General features: G+C 46.1%; 8 non-coding genes across 8 annotated transcripts; all 8 read right to left on the reverse strand.

The window, feature by feature from the left end:
* Window positions 1-122: 122 nt before the first annotated feature.
* TRNAN-GUU (transfer RNA asparagine (anticodon GUU)) lies at window positions 123-195 on the reverse strand. Its single transcript has one exon. It is a non-coding gene; the product is annotated as a tRNA-Asn (tRNA).
* A 1,539-nt stretch (window positions 196-1,734) lies between these two features.
* Window positions 1,735-1,807, reverse strand: TRNAN-GUU (transfer RNA asparagine (anticodon GUU)). The gene has a single exon. It is a non-coding gene; the product is annotated as a tRNA-Asn (tRNA).
* A 513-nt stretch (window positions 1,808-2,320) lies between these two features.
* On the reverse strand, window positions 2,321-2,393 carry TRNAN-GUU (transfer RNA asparagine (anticodon GUU)). The gene has a single exon. It is a non-coding gene; the product is annotated as a tRNA-Asn (tRNA).
* A 1,245-nt stretch (window positions 2,394-3,638) lies between these two features.
* On the reverse strand, window positions 3,639-3,711 carry TRNAN-GUU (transfer RNA asparagine (anticodon GUU)). The gene has a single exon. It is a non-coding gene; the product is annotated as a tRNA-Asn (tRNA).
* Window positions 3,712-5,396: 1,685 nt separating this feature from the next.
* TRNAN-GUU (transfer RNA asparagine (anticodon GUU)) lies at window positions 5,397-5,469 on the reverse strand. The gene has a single exon. It is a non-coding gene; the product is annotated as a tRNA-Asn (tRNA).
* A 7,070-nt stretch (window positions 5,470-12,539) lies between these two features.
* Window positions 12,540-12,612, reverse strand: TRNAN-GUU (transfer RNA asparagine (anticodon GUU)). The gene has a single exon. It is a non-coding gene; the product is annotated as a tRNA-Asn (tRNA).
* Window positions 12,613-18,984: 6,372 nt separating this feature from the next.
* TRNAN-GUU (transfer RNA asparagine (anticodon GUU)) lies at window positions 18,985-19,057 on the reverse strand. Its single transcript has one exon. It is a non-coding gene; the product is annotated as a tRNA-Asn (tRNA).
* A 514-nt stretch (window positions 19,058-19,571) lies between these two features.
* Window positions 19,572-19,644, reverse strand: TRNAN-GUU (transfer RNA asparagine (anticodon GUU)). The gene has a single exon. It is a non-coding gene; the product is annotated as a tRNA-Asn (tRNA).
* Between the last annotated feature and the right edge of the window lie 1,124 nt (window positions 19,645-20,768).

A 20,768-nucleotide genomic window follows, 5' to 3' on the forward strand; every position in this document is an offset into this window, starting at 1 on the left:
AACCTTTCGGTTAACAGCCGACGGCGTTAACCATTGCGCAACGGAAGCCCAAAGATTAAATGTTCGTCAGGTATTGTGGAAAAACTTTGGCATTTGACATTACGTTTGAGATCTCACAACACCGCTCCCGGGTGGGCTCGAACCACCAACCTTTCGGTTAACAGCCGAACGCGCTAACCATTGCGCCACGGAAGCTCAAAAATTAAACGGTCGTCAGGTATTGTGGAAAATCTTTGGCTTTTTACGTTACATTTGAGACTTCACAACACGGCAGCCGGGTGGGCTCGAACCACCAACCTTTTGGTTAACATTCGAACGCGCTAACCTTCGAGCCAAGGAAGCTCAGAAATGAAATGGTCGTCAGGTGTTGTGGAAAAACTCTGACTTTTTACGTCACATCCGAGACTTCAAAACACCCCTCCCGGATGGGTTCGAACCACAAACCTTTTGAATAACAGCTGAACGCGCTAACCATTGCGCCACGGAAGCCCAAAAATTAAATGTTCGTCAGATATTTTTAAAAAACTCTGAATTTTACGTTACATCTAAGACCTCACAACACCGCTCCCGGATGGGCTCGAACCACCAACCTTTCGGTTAACAGCCGACGGCGTTAACCATTGTGCAACGGAAGCCCAAAGATTAAATGTTTGTCAGGTATAGTGGAAAAGCTTTGACTTTTTACGTTACATCTAAGACCTCACAACACCGCTCCCGGATGGGCTCGAACCACCAACCTTTTGGTTAACAGCCGACGGCGTTAACCATTGCGCAACGGAAGCCCAAAGATTAAATGTTCGTCAGGTATTGTGAAAAAACTTTGGCTTTTTACGTTACATGTGAGAGCTCACAACACCGCTCCCGGGTGGGCTCGAACCACCAACTTTCGGTTAACAGCTGAACGCTCTAACCATTGCGCCACGGAAACCCAAAAATTAAATGTTCGTCAGTTATTTTTAAAAAACTCTGAATTTTACGTCACATCTAAGACCTCACAACACCGCTCCCGGATGGGCTCGAACCACCAACCTTTCGGTTAACAGCCGACGGCGTTAACCATTGCGCAACGGAAGCCCAAAGATTAAATGTTCGTCAGGTATTGTGGAAAAACTTTGGCTTTTTACGTTACATCTGAGACCTCACAACAGCGCTCACGGATGGGCTCGAACCACCAACCTTTCGGTTAACAGCCGAACGCGCTAACCATTGCGCCACGGAAGCCCAAAGATAAAATGTTCGTCAGGTATTTTTAAAAAACTCTGAATTTTACGTTACATCTAAGACCTCACAACACCGCTCCCGGATGAGCTCGAACCACCAACCTTTCGGTTAACAGCCGAACGCGCTAACCATTGCGCCACGGAAGCCCAAAAATTAAATGTTCGTCAGTTATTTTTAAAAAACTCTGAATTTTACGTTACATCTAAGACCTCACAACACCGCTCCCGGATGGGCTCGAACCACCAACCTTTCGGTTAACAGCCGACAGCGTTAACCATTGCGCAACGGAAGCCCAAAGATTAAATGTTCGTCAGGTATTGTGGAAAAACTTTGGCATTTGACATTACGTTTGAGATCTCACAACACCGCCCCCGGGTGGGCTCGAACCACCAACCTTTCGGTTAACAGCCGAACGCGCTAACCATTGCGCCACGGAAGCTCAAAATTTAAACGGTCGTCAGGTATTGTGGAAAAACTTTGGCTTTTTACGTTACATTTGAGAGCTCACAACACCGCTCCCGGGTGGGCTCGAACCACCAACCTTTCGGTTAACAGCCGAACGCGCTAACCATTGCGCCACGGAAGCTCAAAAATTAAACGGTCGTCAGGTATTGTGGAAAAACTTTGGCTTTTTACGTTACATTTGAGACTTCACAACACGGCAGCCGGGTGGGCTCGAACCACAAACCTTTTGAATAACAGCTGAACGCTCTAACCATTGCGCCACGGAAGCCCAAAAATTAAATGTTCGTCAGTTATTTTTAAAAAACTCTGAATTTTACGTTACATCTAAGACCTCACAACACCGCTCCCGGATGGGCTCGAACCACCAACCTTTTGGTTAACAGCCGACGGCGTTAACCATTGCGCAACGGAATCCCAAAGATTAAATGTTCGTCAGGTATTGTGGAAAAACTTTGGCTTTTTACGTTACATGTGAGAGCTCACAACACCGCTCCCGGGTGGGCTCGAACCACCAACTTTCGGTTAACAGCCGAACGCGCTAACCATTTCGCCACGGAAGCTCAAAAATTAAACGGTCGTCAAGTATTGTGGAAAAACTTTGGCTTTTTACGTTACATTTGAGAGTTCACAACACCGCTCCCGGGTGGGCTCGAACCACCAACCTTTCGGTTAACAGCCGAACGCGCTAACCATTGCGCCACGGAAGCTCAAAAATTAAACGGTCGTCAGGTATTGTGGAAAAACTTTGGCTTTTTACGTTACATTTGAGACTTCACAACACGGCAGCCGGGTGGGCTCGAACCACCAACCTTTTGGTTAACATTCGAACGCGCTAACCTTCGAGCCAAGGAAGCTCAGAAATGAAATGGTCGTCAGGTGTTGTGGAAAAACTCTGACTTTTTACGTCACATCCGAGACTTCAAAACACCCCTCCCGGATGGGTTCGAACCACAAACCTTTTGAATAACAGCTGAACGCGCTAACCATTGCGCCACGGAAGCCCAAAAATTAAATGTTCGTCAGATATTTTTAAAAAACTCTGAATTTTACGTTACATCTAAGACCTCACAACACCGCTCCCGGATGGGCTCGAACCACCAACCTTTCGGTTAACAGCCGACGGCGTTAACCATTGTGCAACGGAAGCCCAAAGATTAAATGTTTGTCAGGTATAGTGGAAAAGCTTTGACTTTTTATGTCACATCTGAGACTTCACAACACCGCTCCCGGATGGGCTCGAACCACAAACCTTTTGAATAACAGCTGAACGCTCTAACCATTGCGCCACGGAAGCCCAAAAATTAAATGTTCGTCAGTTATTTTTAAAAAACTCTGAATTTTACGTTACATCTAAGACCTCACAACACCGCTCCCGGATGGGCTCGAACCACCAACCTTTTGGTTAACAGCCGACGGCGTTAACCATTGCGCAACGGAAGCCCAAAGATTAAATGTTCGTCAGGTATTGTGGAAAAACTTTGGCTTTTTACGTTACATGTGAGAGCTCACAACACCGCTCCCGGGTGGGCTCGAACCACCAACTTTCGGTTAACAGCTGAACGCTCTAACCATTGCGCCACGGAAACCCAAAAATTAAATGTTCGTCAGTTATTTTTAAAAAACTCTGAATTTTACGTCACATCTAAGACCTCACAACACCGCTCCCGGATGGGCTCGAACCACCAACCTTTCGGTTAACAGCCGACGGCGTTAACCATTGCGCAACGGAAGACCAAAGATTAAATGTTCGTCAGGTATTGTGGAAAAACTTTGACTTTTTACGTCACATCTGAGACCTCACAACAGCGCTCACGGATGGGCTCGAACCACCAACTTTCGGTTAACAGCCGAACGCGCTAACCATTTCGCCACGGAAGCTCAAAAATTAAACGGTCGTCAGGTATTGTGGAAAAACTTTGGCTTTTTACGTTACATTTGAGAGCTCACAACACCGCTCCCGGGTGGGCTCGAACCACCAACCTTTCGGTTAACAGCCGAACGCGCTAACCATTGCGCCACGGAAGCTCAAAAATTAAACGGTCGTCAGGTATTGTGGAAAAACTTTGGCTTTTTACGTTACATTTGAGACTTCACAACACGGCAGCCGGGTGGGCTCGAACCACCAACCTTTTGGTTAACATTCGAACGCGCTAACCTTCGAGCCAAGGAAGCTCAGAAATGAAATGGTCGTCAGGTGTTGTGGAAAAACTCTGACTTTTTACGTCACATCCGAGACTTCAAAACACCCCTCCCGGATGGGTTCGAACCACAAACCTTTTGAATAACAGCTGAACGCGCTAACCATTGCGCCACGGAAGCCCAAAAATTAAATGTTCGTCAGATATTTTTAAAAAACTCTGAATTTTACGTTACATCTAAGACCTCACAACACCGCTCCCGGATGTGCTCGAACCACCAACCTTTCGGTTAACAGCCGACGGCGTTAACCATTGTGCAACGGAAGCCCAAAGATTAAATGTTTGTCAGGTATAGTGGAAAAGCTTTGACTTTTTATGTCACATCTGAGACTTCACAACACCGCTCCCGGATGGGCTCGAACCACAAACCTTTTGAATAACAGCTGAACGCTCTAACCATTGCGCCACGGAAGCCCAAAAATTAAATGTTCGTCAGTTATTTTTAAAAAACTCTGAATTTTACGTTACATCTAAGACCTCACAACACCGCTCCCGGATGGGCTCGAACCACCAACCTTTTGGTTAACAGCCGACGGCGTTAACCATTGCGCAACGGAAGCCCAAAGATTAAATGTTCGTCAGGTATTGTGGAAAAACTTTGGCTTTTTACGTTACATGTGAGAGCTCACAACACCGCTCCCGGGTGGGCTCGAACCACCAACTTTCGGTTAACAGCTGAACGCTCTAACCATTGCGCCACGGAAACCCAAAAATTAAATGTTCGTCAGTTATTTTTAAAAAACTCTGAATTTTACGTCACATCTAAGACCTCACAACACCGCTCCCGGATGGGCTCGAACCACCAACCTTTCGGTTAACAGCCGACGGCGTTAACCATTGCGCAACGGAAGCCCAAAGATTAAATGTTCGTCAGGTATTGTGGAAAAACTTTGACTTTTTACGTCACATCTGAGACCTCACAACAGCGCTCACGGATGGGCTCGAACCACCAGCCTTTCGGTTAACAGCCGAACGCGCTAACCATTGCGCCACGGAAGCCCAAAGATAAAATGTTCGTCAGGTGTTTTTAAAAAACTCTGAATTTTACGTTACATCTAAGACCTCACAACACCGCTCCCGGATGAGCTCGAACCACCAACCTTTCGGTTAACAGCCGAACGCGCTAACCATTGCGCCACGGAAGCCCAAAAATTAAATGTTCGTCAGTTATTTTTAAAAAACTCTGAATTTTACGTTACATCTAAGACCTCACAACACCGCTCCCGGATGGGCTCGAACCACCAACCTTTCGGTTAACAGCCGACAGCGTTAACCATTGCACAACGGAAGCCCAAAGATTAAATGTTCGTCAGATATTGTGGAAAAACTTTGGCATTTGACATTACGTTTGAGATCTCACAACACCGCCCCCGGGTGGGCTCGAACCACCAACCTTTCGGTTAACAGCCGAACGCGCTAACCATTGCGCCACGGAAGCTCAAAAATTAAACGGTCGTCAGGTATTGTGGAAAAACTTTGGCTTTTTACGTTACATTTGAGAGCTCACAACACCGCTCCCGGGTGGGCTCGAACCACCAACCTTTCGGTTAACAGCCGAACGCGCTAACCATTGCGCCACGGAAGCTCAAAAATTAAACGGTCGTCAGGTATTGTGGAAAAACTTTGGCTTTTTACGTTACATTTGAGACTTCACAACACGGCAGCCGGGTGGGCTCGAACCACAAACCTTTTGAATAACAGCTGAACGCTCTAACCATTGCGCCACGGAAGCCCAAAAATTAAATGTTCGTCAGTTATTTTTAAAAAACTCTGAATTTTACGTTACATCTAAGACCTCACAACACCGCTCCCGGATGGGCTCGAACCACCAACCTTTTGGTTAACAGCCGACGGCGTTAACCATTGCGCAACGGAAGCCCAAAGATTAAATGTTCGTCAGGTATTGTGGAAAAACTTTGGCTTTTTACGTTACATGTGAGAGCTCACAACACCGCTCCCGGGTGGGCTCGAACCACCAACTTTCGGTTAACAGCTGAACGCTCTAACCATTGCGCCACGGAAACCCAAAAATTAAATGTTCGTCAGTTATTTTTAAAAAACTCTGAATTTTACGTCACATCTAAGACCTCACAACACCGCTCCCGGATGGGCTCGAACCAACAACCTTTCGGTTAACAGCCGACGGCGTTAACCATTGCGCAACGGAAGCCCAAAGATTAAATGTTCGTCAGGTATTGTGGAAAAACTTTGACTTTTTACGTCACATCTGAGACCTCACAACACCGCTCACGGATGGGCTCGAACTACCAACCTTTCGGTTAACAGCCGAACGCGCTAACCATTGCGCCACGGAAGCCCAAAAATTCAATGGTCGTCGGGTATTGTGGAAACACTTTGGCTTTTTACGTCACATCCGAGACTTCAAAACACCCCTCCCGGATGGGTTCGAACCACAAACCTTTTGAATAACAGCTGAACGCGCTAACCATTGCGCCACGGAAGCCCAAAAATTAAATGTTCGTCAGATATTTTTAAAAAACTCTGAATTTTACGTTACATCTAAGACCTCACAACACCGCTCCCGGATGGGCTCGAACCACCAACCTTTCGGTTAACAGCCGACGGCGTTAACCATTGTGCAACGGAAGCCCAAAGATTAAATGTTTGTCAGGTATAGTGGAAAAGCTTTGACTTTTTACGTCACATCTGAGACTTCACAACACCGCTCCCGGATGGGCTCGAACCACAAACCTTTTGAATAACAGCTGAACGCTCTAACCATTGCACCACGGAAGCCCAAAAATTAAATGTTCGTCAGTTATTTTTAAAAAACTCTGAATTTTACGTTACATCTAAGACCTCACAACACCGCTCCCGGATGGGCTCGAACCACCAACCTTTTGGTTAACAGCCGACGGCGTTAACCATTGCGCAACGGAAGCCCAAAGATTAAATGTTCGTCAGGTATTGTGGAAAAACTTTGGCTTTTTACGTTACATGTGAGAGCTCACAACACCGCTCCCGGGTGGGCTCGAACCACCAACTTTCGGTTAACAGCTGAACGCTCTAACCATTGCGCCACGGAAACCCAAAAATTAAATGTTCGTCAGTTATTTTTAAAAAACTCTGAATTTTACGTCACATCTAAGACCTCACAACACTGCTCCCGGATGGGCTCGAACCACCAACCTTTCGGTTAACAGCCGACGGCGTTAACCATTGCGCAACGGAAGCCCAAAGATTAAATGTTCGTCAGGTATTGTGGAAAAACTTTGGCTTTTTACGTTACATGTGAGAGCTCACAACACCGCTCCCGGGTGGGCTCGAACCACCAACTTTCGGTTAACAGCTGAACGCTCTAACCATTGCGCCACGGAAACCCAAAAATTAAATGTTCGTCAGTTATTTTTAAAAAACTCTGAATTTTACGTCACATCTAAGACCTCACAACACCGCTCCCGGATGGGCTCGAACCAACAACCTTTCGGTTAACAGCCGACGGCGTTAACCATTGCGCAACGGAAGCCCAAAGATTAAATGTTCGTCAGGTATTGTGGAAAAACTTTGACTTTTTACGTCACATCTGAGACCTCACAACACCGCTCACGGATGGGCTCGAACCACCAACCTTTCGGTTAACAGCCGAACGCGCTAACCATTGCGCCACGGAAGCCCAAAAATAAAATGGTCGTCGGGTATTGTGGAAACACTTTGGCTTTTTACGTCACATCCGAGACTTCAAAACACCCCTCCCGGATGGGTTCGAACCACAAACCTTTTGAATAACAGCTGAACGCGCTAACCATTGCGCCACGGAAGCCCAAAAATTAAATGTTCGTCAGATATTTTTAAAAAACTCTGAATTTTACGTTACATCTAAGACCTCACAACACCGCTCCCGGATGGGCTCGAACCACCAACCTTTTGGTTAACAGCCGACGGCGTTAACCATTGCGCAACGGAAGCCCAAAGATTAAATGTTCGTCAGGTATTGTGGAAAAACTTTGGCTTTTTACGTTACATGTGAGAGCTCACAACACCGCTCCCGGGTGGGCTCGAACCACCAACTTTCGGTTAACAGCTGAACGCTCTAACCATTGCGCCACGGAAACCCAAAAATTAAATGTTCGTCAGTTATTTTTAAAAAACTCTGAATTTTACGTCACATCTAAAACCTCACAACACCGCTCCCGGATGGGCTCGAACCACCAACCTTTCGGTTAACAGCCGACGGCGTTAACCATTGCGCAACGGAAGCCCAAAGATTAAATGTTCGTCAGGTATTGTGGAAAAACTTTGACTTTTTACGTCACATCTGAGACCTCACAACACCGCTCACGGATGGAATCGAACCACCAACCTTTCGGTTAACAGCCGAACGCGCTAACCATTGCGCCACGGAAGCCCGAAGATAAAATGTTCGTCAAGTATTTTTAAAAAACTCTGAATTTTACGTTACATCTAAGACCTCACAACAACGCTCCCGGATGGGCTCGAACCACCAACCTTTCGGTTAACAGCCGAACGCGCTAACCATTGCGCCACGGAAGCCCAAAAATTAAATGTTCGTCAGTTATTTTTAAAAAACTCTGAATTTTACGTTACATCTAAGACCTCACAACACCGCTCCCGGATGGGCTCGAACCACCAACCTTTCGGTTAATAGCCGACGGCGTTAACCATTGCGCAACGGAAGCCCAAAGATTAAATGTTCGTCAGGTATTGTGGAAAAACTTTGGCATTTGACATTACGTTTGAGATCTCACAACACCGCCCCCGGGTGGGCTCGAACCACCAACCTTTCGGTTAACAGCCGAACGCGCTAACCATTGCGCCACGGAAGCTCAAAAATTAAACGGTCGTCAGGTATTGTGGAAAAACTTTGGCTTTTTACGTTACATTTGAGAGCTCACAACACCGCTCCCGGGTGGGCTCGAACCACCAACCTTTCGGTTAACAGCCGAACGCGCTAACCATTGCGTAACGGAAGCTCAAAAATTAAACGGTCGTCAGGTATTGTGGAAAAACTTTGGCTTTTTACGTTACATTTGAGACTTCACAACACGGCAGCCGGGTGGGCTCGAACCACAAACCTTTTAAATAACAGCTGAACGCTCTAACCATTGCACCACGGAAGCCCGAAAATTAAATGTTCGTCAGTTATTTTTAAAAAACTCTGAATTTTACGTTACATCTAAGACCTCACAACACCGCTCCCGGATGGGCTCGAACCACCAACCTTTTGGTTAACAGCCGACGGCGTTAACCATTGCGCAACGGAAGCCCAAAGATTAAATGTTCGTCAGGTATTGTGGAAAAACTTTGGCTTTTTACGTTACATGTGAGAGCTCACAACACCGCTCCCGGGTGGGCTCGAACCACCAACCTTTCGGCAGAGCTGTGCTAATTAATTAGTTAGCTAATTGAATTTCTAATTAATTAGCAAAATTTACTAATTGAAAATGGTAATTGAATTTTAATTACCTTAGTGCTAATTGAGAAGTAATTCTAATTAATTAGAATTAATCGGAAAGGTAATTATCTAATTAAAATTTAATTAGATTTAGGATTAACTAATTAGCCAATTGAATTTTCAATTAATCTTTTACGCCAATTTGTTGTAAAAAAATCGAGGAATTAGCTCTTGATTCATCTATTTGAATATGAAAAAGCCTTATTATATCGATGGGGAAACCTTAGTGATACTCTAAATTTTTCAGCTCCTCAAACATGAGAAATTTCGTAGTTCGCAACTGCCCCATGTCGAAATTTCGACTGTTTTACCTACTCGAATTAATAGCAGTGCGCATGTATTTAATACTCAGGAGTCCATTATAGGAACTGTGGCAAGAAAATGAAGAAATGAGACAAATTTTAACATGACGGAAGGCTCGAGGCTTGTCTCATTTTTCGAGAATAATTCATGGCTTCGGGTACCCGTTTTTCAATGGCATTAAAACATTAAACTTTGCATTACCAAAGTACTAAATCCATGGGCACTTTTAAACTTTCATGTTTACTTATGGTTTCTTTTTTACCTTAATTAGACAAGTAATTAATTAGAAATTAGTAATTCTAATTAATTAGTTTGATAAATAAATGTCTAATTTCTAATTGAATTGAATTAGTTTCTATGTCTAATTGCTAATTGGCTAATTAATTAGTTCATAAATATTTCCCTAATTGCTAATTCTAATTCAATTAGTTGTCAGCTAATTAGCACAGCTCTGCCTTTCGGTTAACAGCCGAACGCGCTAACCATTGCGCCACAGAAGCCCAAAGATAAAACGTTCGTCAGGTATTTTTAAAAAACTCTGAATTTTACGTTACATCTAAGACCTCACAACACCGCTCCCGGATGGGCTCGAACCACCAACCTTTTGGTTAACAGCCGAACGCGCTAACCATTGCGCCACGGAAGCCCAAAAATTAAATGGTCGTCGGGTATTGTGGAAACACTTTGGCTTTTTACGTTACATGTGAGAGCTCACAACACCGCTCCCGGGTGGGCTCGAACCACCAACCTTTCGGTTAACAGCCGAACGCGCTAACCATTGCGCCACAGAAGCCCAAAGATAAAATGTTCGTCAGGTATTTTTAAAAAACTCTGAATTTTACGTTACATCTAAGACCTCACAACACCGCTCCCGGATGGGCTCGAACCACCAACCTTTCGGTTAACAGCCGACGGCGTTAACCATTGCGCAACGGAAGCCCAAAGATTAAATGTTCGTCAGGTATTGTGGAAAAACTTTGACATTTTACGTCACATCTGAGACCTCACAACACCGCTCCCGGATGGGCTCGAACCACCAACCTTTCGGTTAACAGCCGAACGCGCTAACCATTGCGCCACGGAAGCCCAAAAATTAAATGTTCGTCAGTTATTTTTAAAAAACTCTGAATTTTACGTTACATCTAAGACCTCACAACACCGCTCCCGGATGGGCTCGAACCACCAACCTTTCGGTTAACAGCCGACGGCGTTAACCATTGCGCAACGGAAGCCCAAAGATTAAATGTTCGTCAGGTATTGTGGAAAAACTTTGGCATTTGACATTACGTTTGAGATCTCACAACACCGCCCCCGGGTGGGCTCGAACCACCAACCTTTCGGTTAACAGCCGAACGCGCTAACCATTGCGCCACGGAAGCTCAAAAATTAAACGGTCGTCAGGTATTGTGGAAAAACTTTGGCTTTTTACGTTACATTTGAGAGCTCACAACACCGCTCCCGGGTGGGCTCGAACCACCAACCTTATGGTTAACATTCGAACGCGCTAACCTTCGAGCCAAGGAAGCTCAGAAATGAAATTTTCGTCAGGTATTGTGGAAAAACTCTGACTTTTTACGTCACATCCGAGACTTCAAAACACCGCTCCCGGATGGGCTCGAACCACAAACCTTTTGAATAACAGCTGAACGCGCTAACCATTGCGCCACGGAAGCCCAAAAATTAAATGTTCGTCAGATATTTTTAAAAAACTCTGAATTTTAAGTTACATCTAAGACCTCACAACACCGCTCCCGGATGGGCTCGAACCACCAACCTTTCGGTTAACAGCCGACGGCGTTAACCATTGCGCAACGGAAGCCCAAAGATTAAATGTTCGTCAGGTATTGTGGAAAAACTTTGGCTTTTTACGTTACATGTGAGAGCTCACAACACCGCTCCCGGGTGGGCTCGAACCACCAACTTTCGGTTAACAGCTGAACGCTCTAACCATTGCGCCACGGAAACCCAAAAATTAAATGTTCGTCAGTTATTTTTAAAAAACTCTGAATTTTACGTCACATCTAAGACCTCACAACACCGCTCCCGGATGGGCTCGAACCACCAACCTTTCGGTTAACAGCCGACGGCGTTAACCATTGCGCAACGGAAGCCCAAAGATTAAATGTTCGTCAGGTATTGTGGAAAAACTTTGACTTTTTACGTCACATCTGAGACCTCACAACACCGCTCACGGATGGGCTCGAACCACCAACCTTTCGGTTAACAGCCGAACGCGCTAACCATTGCGCCACGGAAGCCCAAAAATTAAATGGTCGTCGGGTATTGTGGAAACACTTTGGCTTTTTACGTTACATGTGAGAGCTCACAACACCGCTCCCGGGTGGGCTCGAACCACCAACCTTTCGGTTAACAGCCGAACGCGCTAACCATTGCGCCACAGAAGCCCAAAGATAAAATGTTCGTCAGGTATTTTTAAAAAACTCTGAATTTTACGTTACATCTAAGACCTCACAACACCGCTCCCGGATGGGCTCGAACCACCAACCTTTCGGTTAACAGCCGAACGCGCTAACCATTGCGCCACGGAAGCCCAAAAATTAAATGTTCGTCAGTTATTTTTAAAAAACTCTGAATTTTACGTTACATCTAAGACCTCACAACACCGCTCCCGGATGGGCTCGAACCACCAACCTTTCGGTTAACAGCCGACGGCGTTAACCATTGCGCAACGGAAGCCCAAAGATTAAATGTTCGTCAGGTATTGTGGAAAAACTTTGGCATTTGACATTACGTTTGAGATCTCACAACACCGCCCCCGGGTGGGCTCGAACCACCAACCTTTCGGTTAACAGCCGAACGCGCTAACCATTGCGCCACGGAAGCTCAAAAATTAAACGGTCGTCAGGTATTGTGGAAAAACTTTGGCTTTTTACGTTACATTTGAGAGCTCACAACACCGCTCCCGGGTGGGCTCGAACCACCAACCTTTCGGTTAACAGCCGAACGCGCTAACCATTGCGCCACGGAAGCTCAAAAATTAAACGGTCGTCAGGTATTGTGGAAAAACTTTGGCTTTTTACGTTACATTTGAGACTTCACAACACGGCAGCCGGGTGGGCTCGAACCACCAACCTTTTGGTTAACATTCGAACGCGCTAACCTTCGAGCCAAGGAAGCTCAGAAATGAAATGGTCGTCAGGTATTGTGGAAAAACTCTGAATTTTACGTTACATCTAAGACCTCACAACACCGCTCCCGGATGGGCTCGAACCACCAACCTTTTGGTTAACAGCCGACGGCGTTAACTATTGCGCAACGGAAGCCCAAAGATTAAATGTTCGTCAGGTATTGTGGAAAAACTTTGGCTTTTTACGTTACATGTGAGAGCTCACAACACCGCTCCCGGGTGGGCTCGAACCACCAACTTTCGGTTAACAGCTGAACGCTCTAACCATTGCGCCACGGAAACCCAAAAATTAAATGTTCGTCAGTTATTTTTAAAAAACTCTGAATTTTACGTCACATCTAAGACCTCACAACACCGCTCCCGGATGGGCTCGAACCAACAACCTTTCGGTTAACAGCCGACGGCGTTAACCATTGCGCAACGGAAGCCCAAAGATTAAATGTTCGTCAGGTATTGTGGAAAAACTTTGACTTTTTACGTCACATCTGAGACCTCACAACACCGCTCACGGATGGGCTCGAACCACCAACCTTTCGGTTAACAGCCGAACGCGCTAACCATTGCGCCACGGAAGCCCAAAAATTAAATGGTCGTCGGGTATTGTGGAAACACTTTGGCTTTTTACGTCACATCTAAGACCTCACAACACCGCTCCCGGATGGGCTCGAACCACCAACCTTTCGGTTAACAGCCGACGGCGTTAACCATTGCGCAACGGAAGCCCAAAAATTAAATGTTCGTCAGATATTTTTTAAAAAACTCTGAATTTTACGTTACATCTAAGACCTCACAACACCGCTCACGGATGGGCTCGAACCACCAACCTTTCGGTTAACAGCCGAACGCGCTAACCATTGCGCCACGGAAGCCCAAAAATTAAATGGTCGTCGGGTATTGTGGAAACACTTTGGCTTTTTACGTTACATGTGAGAGCTCACAACACCGCTCCCGGGTGGGCTCGAACCACCAACTTTCGGTTAACAGCTGAACGCTCTAACCATTGCGCCACGGAAACCCAAAAATTAAATGTTCGTCAGTTATTTTTAAAAAACTCTGAATTTTACGTTACATCTAAGACCTCACAACACCGCTCCCGGATGGGCTCGAACCACCAACCTTTTGGTTAACAGCCGACGGCGTTAACCATTGCGCAACGGAAGCCCAAAGATTAAATGTTCGTCAGGTATTGTGGAAAAACTTTGGCTTTTTACGTTACATGTGAGAGCTCACAACACCGCTCCCGGGTGGGCTCGAACCACCAACTTTCGGTTAACAGCTGAACGCTCTAACCATTGCGCCACGGAAACCCAAAAATTAAATGTTCGTCAGTTATTTTTAAAAAACTCTGAATTTTACGTCACATCTAAGACCTCACAACACCGCTCCCGGATGGGCTCGAACCACCAACCTTTCGGTTAACAGCCGACGGCGTTAACCATTGCGCAACGGAAGCCCAAAGATTAAATGTTCGTCAGGTATTGTGGAAAAACTTTGACTTTTTACGTCACATCTGAGACCTCACAACACCGCTCACGGATGGGCTCGAACCACCAACCTTTCGGTTAACAGCCGAACGCGCTAACCATTGCGCCACGGAAGCCCGAAGATAAAATGTTCGTCAGGTATTTTTAAAAAACTCTGAATTTTACGTTACATCTAAGACCTCACAACACCGCTCCCGGATGGGCTCGAACCACCAACCTTTCGGTTAACAGCCGAACGCGCTAACCATTGCGCCACGGAAGCCCAAAAATTTAAACGTTCGTCAGTTATTTTTAAAAAACTCTGAATTTTACGTTACATCTAAGACCTCACAACACCGCTCCCGGATGGGCTCGAACCACCAACCTTTCGGTTAACAGCCGACGGCGTTAACCATTGCGCAACGGAAGCCCAAAGATTAAATGTTCGTCAGGTATTGTGGAAAAACTTTGGCATTTGACATTACGTTTGAGATCTCACAACACCGCCCCCGGGTGGGCTCGAACCACCAACCTTTCGGTTAACAGCCGAACGCGCTAACCATTGCGCCACGGAAGCTCAAAAATTAAACGGTCGTCAGGTATTGTGGAAAAACTTTGGCTTTTTACTTTACATTTGAGAGCTCACAACACCGCTCCCGGGTGGGCTCGAACCACCAACCTTTCGGTTAACAGCCGAACGCGCTAACCATTGCGTAACGGAAGCTCAAAAATTAAACGGTCGTCAGGTATTGTGGAAAAACTTTGGTCTTTTACGTTACATTTGAGACTTCACAACACGGCAGCCGGGTGGGCTCGAACCACCAACCTTTTGGTTAACATTCGAACGCGCTAACCATTGCGCCACGGAAACCCAAAAATTAAATGTTCGTCAGTTATTTTTAAAAAACTCTGAATTTTACGTTACATCTAAGACCTCACAACACCGCTCCCGGATGGGCTCGAACCACCAACCTTTTGGTTAACAGCCGACGGCGTTAACCATTGCGCAACGGAAGCCCAAAGATTAAATGTTCGTCAGGTATTGTGGAAAAACTTTGGCTTTTTACGTTACATGTGAGAGCTCACAACACCGCTCCCGGGTGGGCTCGAACCACCAACTTTCGGTTAACAGCTGAACGCTCTAACCATTGGGCCACGGAAACCCAAAAATTAAATGTTCGTCAGTTATTTTTAAAAAACTCTGAATTTTACGTCACATCTAAGACCTCACAACACCGCTCCCGGATGGGCTCGAACCACCAACCTTTCGGTTAACAGCCGACGGCGTTAACCATTGCGCAACGGAAGCCCAAAGATTAAATGTTCGTCAGGTATTGTGGAAAAACTTTGACTTTTTACGTCACATCTGAGACCTCACAACACCGCTCACGGATGGGCTCGAACCACCAACCTTTCGGTTAACAGCCGAACGCGCTAACCATTGCGCCACGGAAGCCCGAAGATAAAATGTTCGTCAGGTATTTTTAAAAAACTCTGAATTTTACGTTACATCTAAGACCTCACAACACCGCTCCCGGATGGGCTCGAACCACCAACCTTTCGGTTAACAGCCGAACGCGCTAACCATTGCGCCACGGAAGCCCAAAAATTAAACGTTCGTCAGATATTTTTAAAAAACTCTGAATTTTACGTTACATCTAAGACCTCACAACACCGCTCCCGGATGGGCTCGAACCACCAACCTTTCGGTTAACAGCCGACGGCGTTAACCATTGCGCAACGGAAGCCCAAAGATTAAATGTTCGTCAGGTATTGTGGAAAAACTTTGGCATTTGACATTACGTTTGAGATCTCACAACACCGCCCCCGGGTGGGCTCGAACCACCAACCTTTCGGTTAACAGCCGAACGCGCTAACCATTGCGCCACGGAAGCTCAAAAATTAAACGGTCGTCAGGTATTGTGGAAAAACTTTGGCTTTTTACTTTACATTTGAGAGCTCACAACACCGCTCCCGGGTGGGCTCGAACCACCAACCTTTCGGTTAACAGCCGAACGCGCTAACCATTGCGTAACGGAAGCTCAAAAATTAAACGGTCGTCAGGTATTGTGGAAAAACTTTGGTCTTTTACGTTACATTTGAGACTTCACAACACGGCAGCCGGGTGGGCTCGAACCACAAACCTTTTGAATAACAGCTGAACGCTCTAACCATTGCGCCACGGAAGCCCAAAAATTAAATGTTCGTCAGTTATTTTTAAAAAACTCTGAATTTTACGTTACATCTAAGACCTCACAACACCGCTCCCGGATGGGCTCGAACCACCAACCTTTTGGTTAACAGCCGACGGCGTTAACCATTGCGCAACGGAAGCCCAAAGATTAAATGTTCGTCAGGTATTGTGGAAAAACTTTGGCTTTTTACGTTACATGTGAGAGCTCACAACACCGCTCCCGGGTGGGCTCGAACCACCAACTTTCGGTTAACAGCTGAACGCTCTAACCATTGCGCCACGGAAACCCAAAAATTAAATGTTCGTCAGTTATTTATAAAAAACTCTGAATTTTACGTCACATCTAAGACCTCACAACACCGCTCCCGGATGGGCTCGAACCACCAACCTTTCGGTTAACAGCCGACGGCGTTAACCATTGCGCAACGGAAGCCCAAAGATTAAATGTTCGTCAGGTATTGTGGAAAAACTTTGACTTTTTACGTCACATCTGAGACCTCACAACACCGCTCACGGATGGGCTCGAACCACCAACCTTTCGGTTAACAGCCGAACGCGCTAACCATTGCGCCACGGAAGCCCGAAGATAAAATGTTCGTCAGGTATTTTTAAAAAATTCTGAATTTTACGTTACATCTAAGACCTCACAACACCGCTCCCGGATGGGCTCGAACCACCAACCTTTCGGTTAACAGCCGAACGCGCTAACCATTGCGCCACGGAAGCCCAAAAATTAAACGTTCGTCAGTTATTTTTAAAAAACTCTGAATTTTACGTTACATCTAAGACCTCACAACACCGCTCCCGGATGGGCTCGAACCACCAACCTTTCGGTTAACAGCCGACGGCGTTAACCATTGCGCAACGGAAGCCCAAAGATTAAATGTTCGTCAGGTATTGTGGAAAAACTTTGGCATTTGACATTACGTTTGAGATCTCACAACACCGCCCCCGGGTGGGCTCGAACCACCAACCTTTCGGTTAACAGCCGAACGCGCTAACCATTGCGCCACGGAAGCTCAAAAATTAAACGGTCGTCAGGTATTGTGGAAAAACTTTGGCTTTTTACTTTACATTTGAGAGCTCACAACACCGCTCCCGGGTGGGCTCGAACCACCAACCTTTCGGTTAACAGCCGAACGCGCTAACCATTGCGTAACGGAAGCTCAAAAATTAAACGGTCGTCAGGTATTGTGGAAAAACTTTGGTCTTTTACGTTACATTTGAGACTTCACAACACGGCAGCCGGGTGGGCTCGAACCACAAACCTTTTGAATAACAGCTGAACGCTCTAACCATTGCGCCACGGAAGCCCAAAAATTAAATGTTCGTCAGTTATTTTTAAAAAACTCTGAATTTTACGTTACATCTAAGACCTCACAACACCGCTCCCGGATGGGCTCGAACCACCAACCTTTTGGTTAACAGCCGACGGCGTTAACCATTGCGCAACGGAAGCCCAAAGATTAAATGTTCGTCAGGTATTGTGGAAAAACTTTGGCTTTTTACGTTACATGTGAGAGGTCACAACACCGCTCCCGGGTGGGCTCGAACCACCAACTTTCGGTTAACAGCTGAACGCTCTAACCATTGCGCCACGGAAACCCAAAAATTAAATGTTCGTCAGTTATTTTTAAAAAACTCTGAATTTTACGTCACATCTAAGACCTCACAACACCGCTCCCGGATGGGCTCGAACCACCAACCTTTCGGTTAACAGCCGACGGCGTTAACCATTGCGCAACGGAAGCCCAAAGATTAAATGTTCGTCAGGTATTGTGGAAAAACTTTGACTTTTTACGTCACATCTGAGACCTCACAACACCGCTCACGGATGGGCTCGAACCACCAACCTTTCGGTTAACAGCCGAACGCGCTAACCATTGCGCCACGGAAGCCCAAAAATTAAATGGTCGTCGGGTATTGTGGAAACACTTTGGCTTTTTACGTTACATGTGAGAGCTCACAACACCGCTCCCGGGTGGGCTCGAACCACCAACCTTTCGGTTAACAGCCGAACGCGCTAACCATTGCGCCACAGAAGCCCAAAGATAAAATGTTCGTCAGGTATTTTTAAAAAACTCTGAATTTTACGTTACATCTAAGACCTCACAACACCGCTCCCGGATGGGCTCGAACCACCAACCTTTCGGTTAACAGCCGAACGCGCTAACCATTGCGCCACGGAAGCCCAAAAATTAAATGTTCGTCAGTTATTTTTAAAAAACTCTGAATTTTACGTTACATCTAAGACCTCACAACACCGCTCCCGGATGGGCTCGAACCACCAACCTTTCGGTTAACAGCCGACGGCGTTAACCATTGCGCAACGGAAGCCCAAAGATTAAATGTTCGTCAGGTATTGTGGAAAAACTTTGGCATTTGACATTACGTTTGAGATCTCACAACACCGCCCCCGGGTGGGCTCGAACCACCAACCTTTCGGTTAACAGCCGAACGCGCTAACCATTGCGCCACGGAAGCTCAAAAATTAAACGGTCGTCAGGTATTGTGGAAAAACTTTGGCTTTTTACGTTACATTTGAGAGCTCACAACACCGCTCCCGGGTGGGCTCGAACCACCAACCTTTCGGTTAACAGCCGAACGCGCTAACCATTGCGCCACGGAAGCTCAAAAATTAAACGGTCGTCAGGTATTGTGGAAAAACTTTGGCTTTTTACGTTACATTTGAGACTTCACAACACGGCAGCCGGGTGGGCTCGAACCACCAACCTTTTGGTTAACATTCGAACGCGCTAACCTTCGAGCCAAGGAAGCTCAGAAATGAAATTTTCGTCAGGTATTGTGGAAAAACTCTGACTTTTTACGTCACATCCGAGACTTCAAAACACCGCTCCCGGATGGGCTCGAACCACAAACCTTTTGAATAACAGCTGAACGCGCTAACCATTGCGCCACGGAAGCCCAAAAATTAAATGTTCGTCAGATATTTTTAAAAAAATCTGAATTTTAAGTTACATCTAAGACCTCACAACACCGCTCCCGGATGGGCTCGAACCACCAACCTTTCGGTTAACAGCCGACGGCGTTAACCATTGCGCAACGGAAGCCCAAAGATTAAATGTTCGTCAGGTATTGTGGAAAAACTTTGGCTTTTTACGTTACATGTGAGAGCTCACAACACCGCTCCCGGGTGGGCTCGAACCACCAACCTTTCGGTTAACAGCCGAACGCGCTAACCATTGCGCCACGGAAGCCCAAAAATTAAATGGTCGTCGGGTATTGTGGAAACACTTTGGCTTTTTACGTTACATGTGAGAGCTCACAACACCGCTCCCGGGTGGGCTCGAACCACCAACTTTCGGTTAACAGCTGAACGCTCTAACCATTGCGCCACGGAAACCCAAAAATTAAATGTTCGTCAGTTATTTTTAAAAAACTCTGAATTTTACGTCACATCTAAGACCTCACAACACCGCTCCCGGATGGGCTCGAACCACCAACCTTTCGGTTAACAGCCGACGGCGTTAACCATTGCGCAACGGAAGCCCAAAGATTAAATGTTCGTCAGGTATTGTGGAAAAACTTTGACTTTTTACGTCACATCTGAGACCTCACAACACCGCTCACGGATGGGCTCGAACCACCAACCTTTCGGTTAACAGCCGAACGCGCTAACCATTGCGCCACGGAAGCTCAAAAATTAAACGGTCGTCAGGTATTGTGGAAAAACTTTGGCTTTTTACGTTACATTTGAGACTTCACAACACGGCAGCCGGGTGGGCTCGAACCACCAACCTTTTGGTTAACATTCGAACGCGCTAACCTTCGAGCCAAGGAAGCTCAGAAATGAAATTTTCGTCAGGTATTGTGGAAAAACTCTGACTTTTTACGTCACATCCGAGACTTCAAAACACCGCTCCCGGATGGGCTCGAACCACAAACCTTTTGAATAACAGCTGAACGCGCTAACCATTGCGCCACGGAAGCCCAAAAATTAAATGTTCGTCAGATATTTTTAAAAAACTCTGAATTTTAAGTTACATCTAAGACCTCACAACACCGCTCCCGGATGGGCTCGAACCACCAACCTTTCGGTTAACAGCCGACGGCGTTAACCATTGCGCAACGGAAGCCCAAAGATTAAATGTTCGTCAGGTATTGTGGAAAAACTTTGGCTTTTTACGTTACATGTGAGAGCTCACAACACCGCTCCCGGGTGGGCTCGAACCACCAACTTTCGGTTAACAGCTGAACGCTCTAACCATTGCGCCACGGAAACCCAAAAATTAAATGTTCGTCAGTTATTTTTAAAAAACTCTGAATTTTACGTCACATCTAAGACCTCACAACACCGCTCCCGGATGGGCTCGAACCACCA

Source organism: Phalangium opilio, unplaced genomic scaffold (assembly GCF_054372755.1).
Source record: "Phalangium opilio isolate 3A_F unplaced genomic scaffold, DU_Popi_V2 ptg000031l_1, whole genome shotgun sequence".
NCBI classification, from domain to species: Eukaryota; Metazoa; Arthropoda; class Arachnida; order Opiliones; family Phalangiidae; genus Phalangium; species Phalangium opilio.